The 7470-nt window shown below is 46.7% G+C and overlaps 1 long non-coding RNA gene across 1 annotated transcript; it reads left to right on the plus strand.

Annotated features, from left to right (window-relative positions):
- Nucleotides 1-1117: 1117 nt before the first annotated feature.
- Nucleotides 1118-3155, plus strand: LOC120406739. The gene is made up of 2 exons (XR_005599538.1): nt 1118-1640; nt 3046-3155. It is a non-coding gene; the product is annotated as an uncharacterized LOC120406739 (long non-coding RNA).
- Nucleotides 3156-7470: the final 4315 nt, after the last annotated feature.

The following is a 7470-nucleotide window of genomic DNA, read 5'->3' on the forward strand; positions in this document are numbered from 1 at the left end:
CAAACTACTTACCCGTCCTGACGGCGCGGGATCAAAGTCTGCGGCTTCCCTGTCGACTCCGCCACCGCTGTTCATGGTGGTGGAGTTCCGGAGTCGACGGGAGCGCGTTCGGAGTTCGATATATCACGTCTAGATGAGACGCGATATATCGAACTCCGAGAAGTCGATTGCTACTCACCAAATCCGGCGGGTAGTATGGACATACCCTAAGACAGTTATTAAGAACAGCATAAATAGCAATGCATACAATAGTCCACATAAATTTTTACGCTCACAATGTGGCACTGGCTCAGCAAGTTCCATGCCAAACCTTCTCCTAAACTCCTTATAACCTTCATCCTTGAAGTCCTCTTCAACAATTTTTAGCGGTGTCCAGCAAAAATAAGGCAGGCCCGGTTCATCTTTGCTGCTTGATGCAACGTTGTCCAGGGCCTCCAGGGCCTCTACAAAGACATCATCGAGCTGTCCCAGACAAGAAACAAGTGTAAGTTCTCACTGCTTGTTTTTTAGATTTACACAACCCCAGGTTGCTAACCTCATTACACCTCATCATCAACTGTCACTTCTTAATCATTCATTTACCTGAGCGACGTCTTTTCCGTTCAGCTTGTCTGCCGGTAACTCCCCCAAGCAATGATCGTCTTCCTCCTCCAGGGTGGTGGACAACGAGAGGCCACCATGCTCATTGGTGTGTCTCATGAATGGTTGGGCTTTGGGTTCAGGTTCTGGTGTATCCATCAATGGCTGGGCCAAAGGAATCCCCTCGGCTGTTCCCTCATCCTCTTCAGAACTGTTGCTGCTGTAGCACTTTCTCCACACAAGTCCAAAGGTCCGCAGGGCTAAAACAAAGTCTGAAGTTCTCAGCGGGGTGGTAAAGGATTCCACGTTTCCTCTCAGCCTTTCCACAATTTCTGAAACATGTCTTCTTGGTAAGAGATTGCCTCCTCTGTCCAGCTTTGGGACTTGTGGGGTGATGGTGCTGCACTCTGATTAGCAGAGGGCATTGGGAGGAGTTCTTACAGGGGTCACACAACCCTCTTCTGGGTGGTCACCCCATCCCAGAACCTGCTCTGTTTTGGTCAAATCTCCTTTCGGGGCAGTCCTCTGCAGCCGAAACCCATCGCGACTGGTAGAGGGTGGTGGGAGGAGTTCCTAGAGGGGTCACACGAACCACTTCTGGATGGTCACCCAGCCCCAGAATTCCCCTCAATTGGTCTAATCTCCTCTCAGGGTGGTCTCTAGTGGCTGAAGCCCCTCCCGATTGGTAGAAGGCAGTGAGAGGAGTTCTTAGAGGGGTCACACAAACCCCGGAACTCCCCCTGGCTGGTTAAATCTTCTCTCAGGGCGTTCCTATCGGGGCAAAACCTATCCTGATTGGTATAGTGGAAGGAGTTCTTAGAGGGGTCACATGACACACCTTGCTTCCGGGCATGTGTCTGCCTTGCCCCCAGAAGTAATACCCCCATGGGGTGGGGCTTCTGATGACCGGTGGGCAGGGCTTATTGGGTCAAGGGATGGGGTTAAGTTTTGATTGACAGTAGGGCCCTTATACTCCTCGCTCCCGCTACCCAAAATTGGAACACGACAGAGGCAACTATACTACCGGGCAGTATTCGCCGTTGTCCTACTGCTCAGATGCTGTAAGTGAGAGAAGGATCAGGCCCTGTAAAGTAGCCTGGGTTGATTTTTATTACTCAAGCGTTTTTATTACACATCAGGACATCTAGTCATTCTGATGGACATGCAGCCTCTGGACAAGCTCGGTGAGAAGCATGTACATTATACTGCTTGCTCAGGGGTCATTACTATAGTAACAGCCAAGTACTGGCCCAGATCCACAAATACAGCTGAGCTCTAGGCTCTGGGTTGTTCTAAATTATGTTGTCTTGTAACAGCCATTGCTGCACTGGAGATAGCTGTAGCACAATGAACACTGTGTGTGCCAGCTTCTGTTCCCAGCTCACCCCCCATATACTTGGGTGGGAAGCTAGGAGTTGGTGACATGCAGCCAGCTACACTGACTGTACACTCTCTGTGCTGGTTCTCTGGGTGTTAGGGATTTGCACATGCTGGGGAATTCCTAGCTGCCTCTTAGGGCAGCTTTATGGCTACTTTGCCCTGCTCCACTGCAACATAGGGCAGCAAAAGGGTGACTTTACAACTAACCCCACCCCTATTGATGCACCTACCCGTGGTTGTTAGGAGTCTGAGTTCAGGTATCCGGGTTTGGAAAACCCACTCACCTGGCATAAAGTTGTCTGATGGCAACCAAAGGCCAAATATGCCTTTAAACATCAGTCCCCTTGTTTTTCAAATATCTATTTGAAACACCATAAAACTGATGGAGATTTAAGTGCCCTAATCAGCACCTCTGCAGGTGGCTATAATGAGTATTTAGGCTTCTACCTGCAGATTTTAGTGCTTAACTTTAGTCACCCAAGGCCTTTGTATTTGTCTTGCCCAAGCCTATGAGTTGCCGAGTGTTCTCAAACTCCCACTGATGTTATTGGGAGATAAGGATGCTCTGCCCTTCAGAGAAGGGGCTCAGCAGATATAACTCATCCTCCAAAGTTAGCTACTATGATCCTTCACCTCCTATCAAAAGGTCACTGAATGGTCAGGTTTCTAGTCTCCATCACCACCTCATTCTCCAGTTTACTGTCCCCTTGGGTGCAGGGCTTGTGAGGATTCACCAGGCAGCAGTTTGCAGAGGCTGGCGAAAGGCAGAGGGAGTCTGGGGTGTTATTGCTTATAGTTCTCAATGGGGAGACAATGTTCCTGTAACAGTTGAATATTGGAAGGAAACCAATAGAGACCCCTGTTGAATTGACACATTCTGCTAATTCAAAAGTGACTCTATTAAGTAATATGGGTTCCCCTAATCTTGTAGTGTTTCCTGTTTTGGTGATTGTTTTCTGTACCGTATCCAGCAGCTTATTCCCAGTCCATGTTCTCGTATAGTTATTCCCTAGTATTCTGCACTCTGTTTATGTGTATTAAGGGGCACTGGACAAATACTGATGACTCTTCACATTTCTTTTTCAGGTGCTGGCCATGTATCTCACAAACAAGGTCGTCTGTAAATAACCCAGCTGCAGATTTTGTATATACTGTGTACATATTTCCTACTAAACTGTTTGAAGTATCTGTTTCAATTGCTCAGAGGCCTGATTTTGTCTTTCAGAGAACTTGGGGCTTCCTCAATGTCCACTGTAACCACGATGCGGGGGCTTCCTCCCTTACCCTTTCTCCATGGAGCTGGACAAAGACCTCAGCTCAGCACCTCTCTAGGGTCTCTTACCACTCTTCTGCAGTCCCCACAAAGCTAGATCTAATCCCTGTAGTTAGTGACCTGGGGTCTGGTTCTTAATCATATTCTCATCTTTGTTTTTCTGGGCATTCAGTGTTGCTGATGAATTCTGGGTTGTAAGTGGGATGCACTGTGTTCTGGCGAGTTATCCTCCCTCCTGTCTAGCCTGTTTCTGGGTCAGAAGGCTATCTGTGAACAGTGTCTGTTTACTTATAGCCTTAGGCTCGGTGCCTGTAATAGTGTGTGAGGGAAGGCATCTCTGCTTTTCTAAGCCAAGTCCCTGTTTGTGTACTGCAAGACTTTAGCAGAGAGGAACCATTGGATTCCCTAGCTTCCCCCACTGCACTACAAGGGAACGACTGTCATTGGGTATCTCTGACAGGGTATGTCCTGCTGTGCTCACTGGTCTTGTGGTGTTTCCATATCGTGGACCAGCTCATTTTGTTAATAATTCACATTGGACTAGAGCTGGGTGAAGGCTGATGGGGCAGTTCACTGAGGGGCTCACCAGTTCAACTCCACAATGCAGAGAGGCCTAGAAATGTAGGGCTGGAAGGGTCCTAGAACTATCATCCCATCCAGCGCTATACTTAGACCGTCCCTGACAGCTCTTTGTCCAATGGATTCTTTAAAGCCTCTAAGGATGAGATTCCTCAACCTCCCTTTGAAGCCTGTTCCAGAACTTAACTATCTTTATAGTGAGAGAGTTTTTCCTAATATCTAACCTAAATCTCCCTTGCTGCAGATTAAGCTGATTCCTACTTCTCCTACGTCTGGTGCACATGGAGAACAGTTGATCAGGGTCCTCTTTATAACAGTCCTTAACATATTTGAACAGGGTTTGAACATATTTGAAGGTTGGCTAAGATAAAGAGGCACCTGGAGGAGGGAAAGCAGGTTACAGGGGTATATGTGCAGCTTTCTTGGGGTGCCCAGGCTCTGAGTCACTTTGTTACCCATCGGCGAGAGGAAGATGTTCTCAGGGAGCTGATATCTAGTCAAGCATAACACCACCGGTCTGTTAGCCAGCCTACCAATCTCCACAGGGCTCTGCCAGCCCTTGCTCCGCCTAGCACGGTAACAGTACTGGCACTGCAGCCCCCAAGCCCCTCTGAAAGTGTCCCCCAGTAGCATCAGGTTACTGTCACAGGACACTCACAGAAATTACCAGGGAACAGAATCTAAACAGCTTGATTGGTACAGCTCAGGATCAGATCTTTATAACCTCGCAGCACTGAGACATATGTATAGTGGAATTGTTGCATCGCAGAAGAGCAGGAATAGAGTTCAACATTCAATGTGATCCCAAGCAGAGAAAGAAAGCGTGTGTGTGTATGCATATGCGTTTATTCATTCCCAGCATGCTCTTATATACAGTATGGTAAGCAATCAAACAATTACTAATTAATTAATTAAACTCACACAGCCGCGGCTGTAACCCATAGGGTAATTATCATATCATCCTATTCACAATTAGCTGGCCAATGAGAACGAGCCCAAGGCCAGCCCTTCACACACAATTCCCAGCCCAGAAGCCTAAACAATCTCAGCATCTCACATTCTATTCCCACATCTCCCCCCTTTATTCACAATCAAAAGAAGAGGGAAAAGGAAAACAAGAAAAAAACATTCGCCAAACATTTCCAACTTATAACAACATAACACCACAATCTATCACAAGCCAAAATTAAAACTTTATAAAGCCAACCCATATAACCATGCAATCCTTAACATATAACCCTAATAACACCAAACAAAAACAAGACACAACAAATAAATAGTGCAAACTCTGCAGGATTCCCCCTTTCCCAATAGCACACCAAAGCATCCCTCAGATGTCAGGCGATCAAACTGACACTGAGGGAAGGGGGGGTCCTAGAGAAAATACATAAAAAACCACATAAAAATTTTAACACAACAACAATTCTGGCCAGAAAACATCACAAAACAAAAACACAAAACAGAACTCTTAATAATAATTACATGGTACATTAAATGCTATACAGCCAACATAAAATTTCTTGCTCAAACAAATAAATATAATGAACAAGTGATAGAATTGTAAAAACTGAAAGGCAGTTGTAACTTTAACTCTCCAGTATAGCTTCTCTAACCCAATTTTCTCCATTCTCATTATGTCAGATACAATGAACCTGTACTGGCTTATTCAAATTAAGTCAGTAGCTAAGGGAATGTTTCTTTCTTCTTCTACTGCTTTCACAGCCACGTAGAAGCAGCTTAGTCCAACACAGCTCAAATGTTTAGGCTGCACCTTCATTTTTGCCAAAGAATTGAATTAAGCTGAGAAGATCTTTTACTTCAAAGTCTCACAACCTTGCAGTCATTCAGAGGCCATTGTCATGAGCAATTTCAATTAGTCTCAGGTCAGATGGTTAATATCTTAACTCTTGTTCCAACAGAGCATTGAGCTGTTCTAGCAATTCCTGAGCTTCAGTTGTTACAAGCATTTCAATCATCATGTGATCGAGGACAGGCGCCAGGTCCTGCTCGGGGCCACGGGCACCTTATAAAACATTTCTTAAAAGCCCACCGCATTTAAAAATAAACAAACCGCACGCGCCGCCGCCGCCCTACACTGCCCGCTCCTACTTCTGAGCCCGCTGCGCTGCTCCCCTCGGCGTGATACAATAGTCACTTTAAATAAACCAATCTCTTACTCCAGATTATCTTCAGATTTCACGCCATGGAGATTATAGTCCAAAATGATCAAGATCTACGCCGCGCCGGGAAGGAGACAAGGGAGGCGGGACGGAGGCAGGCGGCTGGGTCACAACTCCTGCTGCTCTGCGACGCATATCACCGTCCTTTCTTCCGCTGATACAGCGGTTCCCATGGTAGCTGCTCACCTCTGAGTTCGGGTATGCCTCCCTTTTCAGACGCCCTGCAGCTTGCCGCTCAACACTGAGCTCAGGTGCGCCCCTCTTTTCGGACGCCCTGCGGCTCCCAGCCGCTCGACACTGAGACTCAGGTGCGCCCCCCTTTTTTTTTTTTTTTTCGGACGCCCTGCGGCCGCTGCTCGGCACTGAGCTCAGGTGCGCCTCCTTTTCTCAGGCCACCGATACTATTGCCCACAGCTTCTCCACCATTTGTTGCATCGCAGAAGAGCAGGAATAGAGTTCAACATTCAATGTGATCCCAAGCAGAGAAAGAAAGCGTGTGTGTGTATGCATATGCGTTTATTCATTCCCAGCATGCTCTTATATACAGTATGGTGAGCAATCAAACAATTACTAATTAATTAATTAAACTCACACAGCCGCGGCTGTAACCCATAGGGTAATTATCATATCATCCTATTCACAATTAGCTGGCCAATGAGAACGAGCCCAAGGCCAGCCCTTCACACACAATTCCCAGCCCAGAAGCCTAAACAATCTCAGCATCTCACATTCTATTCCCACAGTGGAATAATCTTAAATTCATTACCAAAGATTAAGATTTAAGAGGTAGTGAGTCAAGATCATGGAAACAGAACTGGTTACATATAAAATGAAAATCATAACATGCTGCTTAGAGTCTAAAATCAATTATTACGGCAGTTTTTCACCTAAAGCAATCTCCCAGCAGCATTAACCAACATATCTGGGATCCAACTTTCCTGAGGAAGGAAAAGGGCTTTTTGCAGGCTGTGCCCAGCAGTGCCCGTTACTGTGGGGGTGGCTCATTTATGAGGGTTACTCTTCTGGGGGAGGGGCTTCTGTAATTCTGTTAACGTGCTGTGAAAGTCACTTGTGTGTTCACATGGAGCTCTACTCCTTCCTTCTGCAAGTCCCCTCCCAATGGAGCTCTCCTGCAGGACCTCGGTTCCTCCAGCCCTAGAACTAGATGAACATGTGCACGCACACACTAGCAGAGCAAGTCTGAGAGGACCAGGTCAATCAGCACTCTCCAGCTGATCCCCTCATGTGTTCCTGTACTCGATGGGCTGGGTTAAGCAGCACTTTCAAGCTGATACCCTTATGTGCTCCTGGTCTCAATAGGCTGGATTGAGCCGCACTTTCAGCTGCTCCCCCCCCCCCACCAATATTCCCCAAGTTTAACACATCCCTATCACACATTCACATTACAATTGCCCACTTGATGAGCAAACCCCATAGTATTTTGGGGCACTACAGGGATCTTTAGCTTAGGTACAAGAA

Source organism: Mauremys reevesii, linkage group 5, assembly GCF_016161935.1.
Source record: "Mauremys reevesii isolate NIE-2019 linkage group 5, ASM1616193v1, whole genome shotgun sequence".
In the NCBI taxonomy this organism is placed as follows: domain Eukaryota; kingdom Metazoa; phylum Chordata; order Testudines; family Geoemydidae; genus Mauremys; species Mauremys reevesii.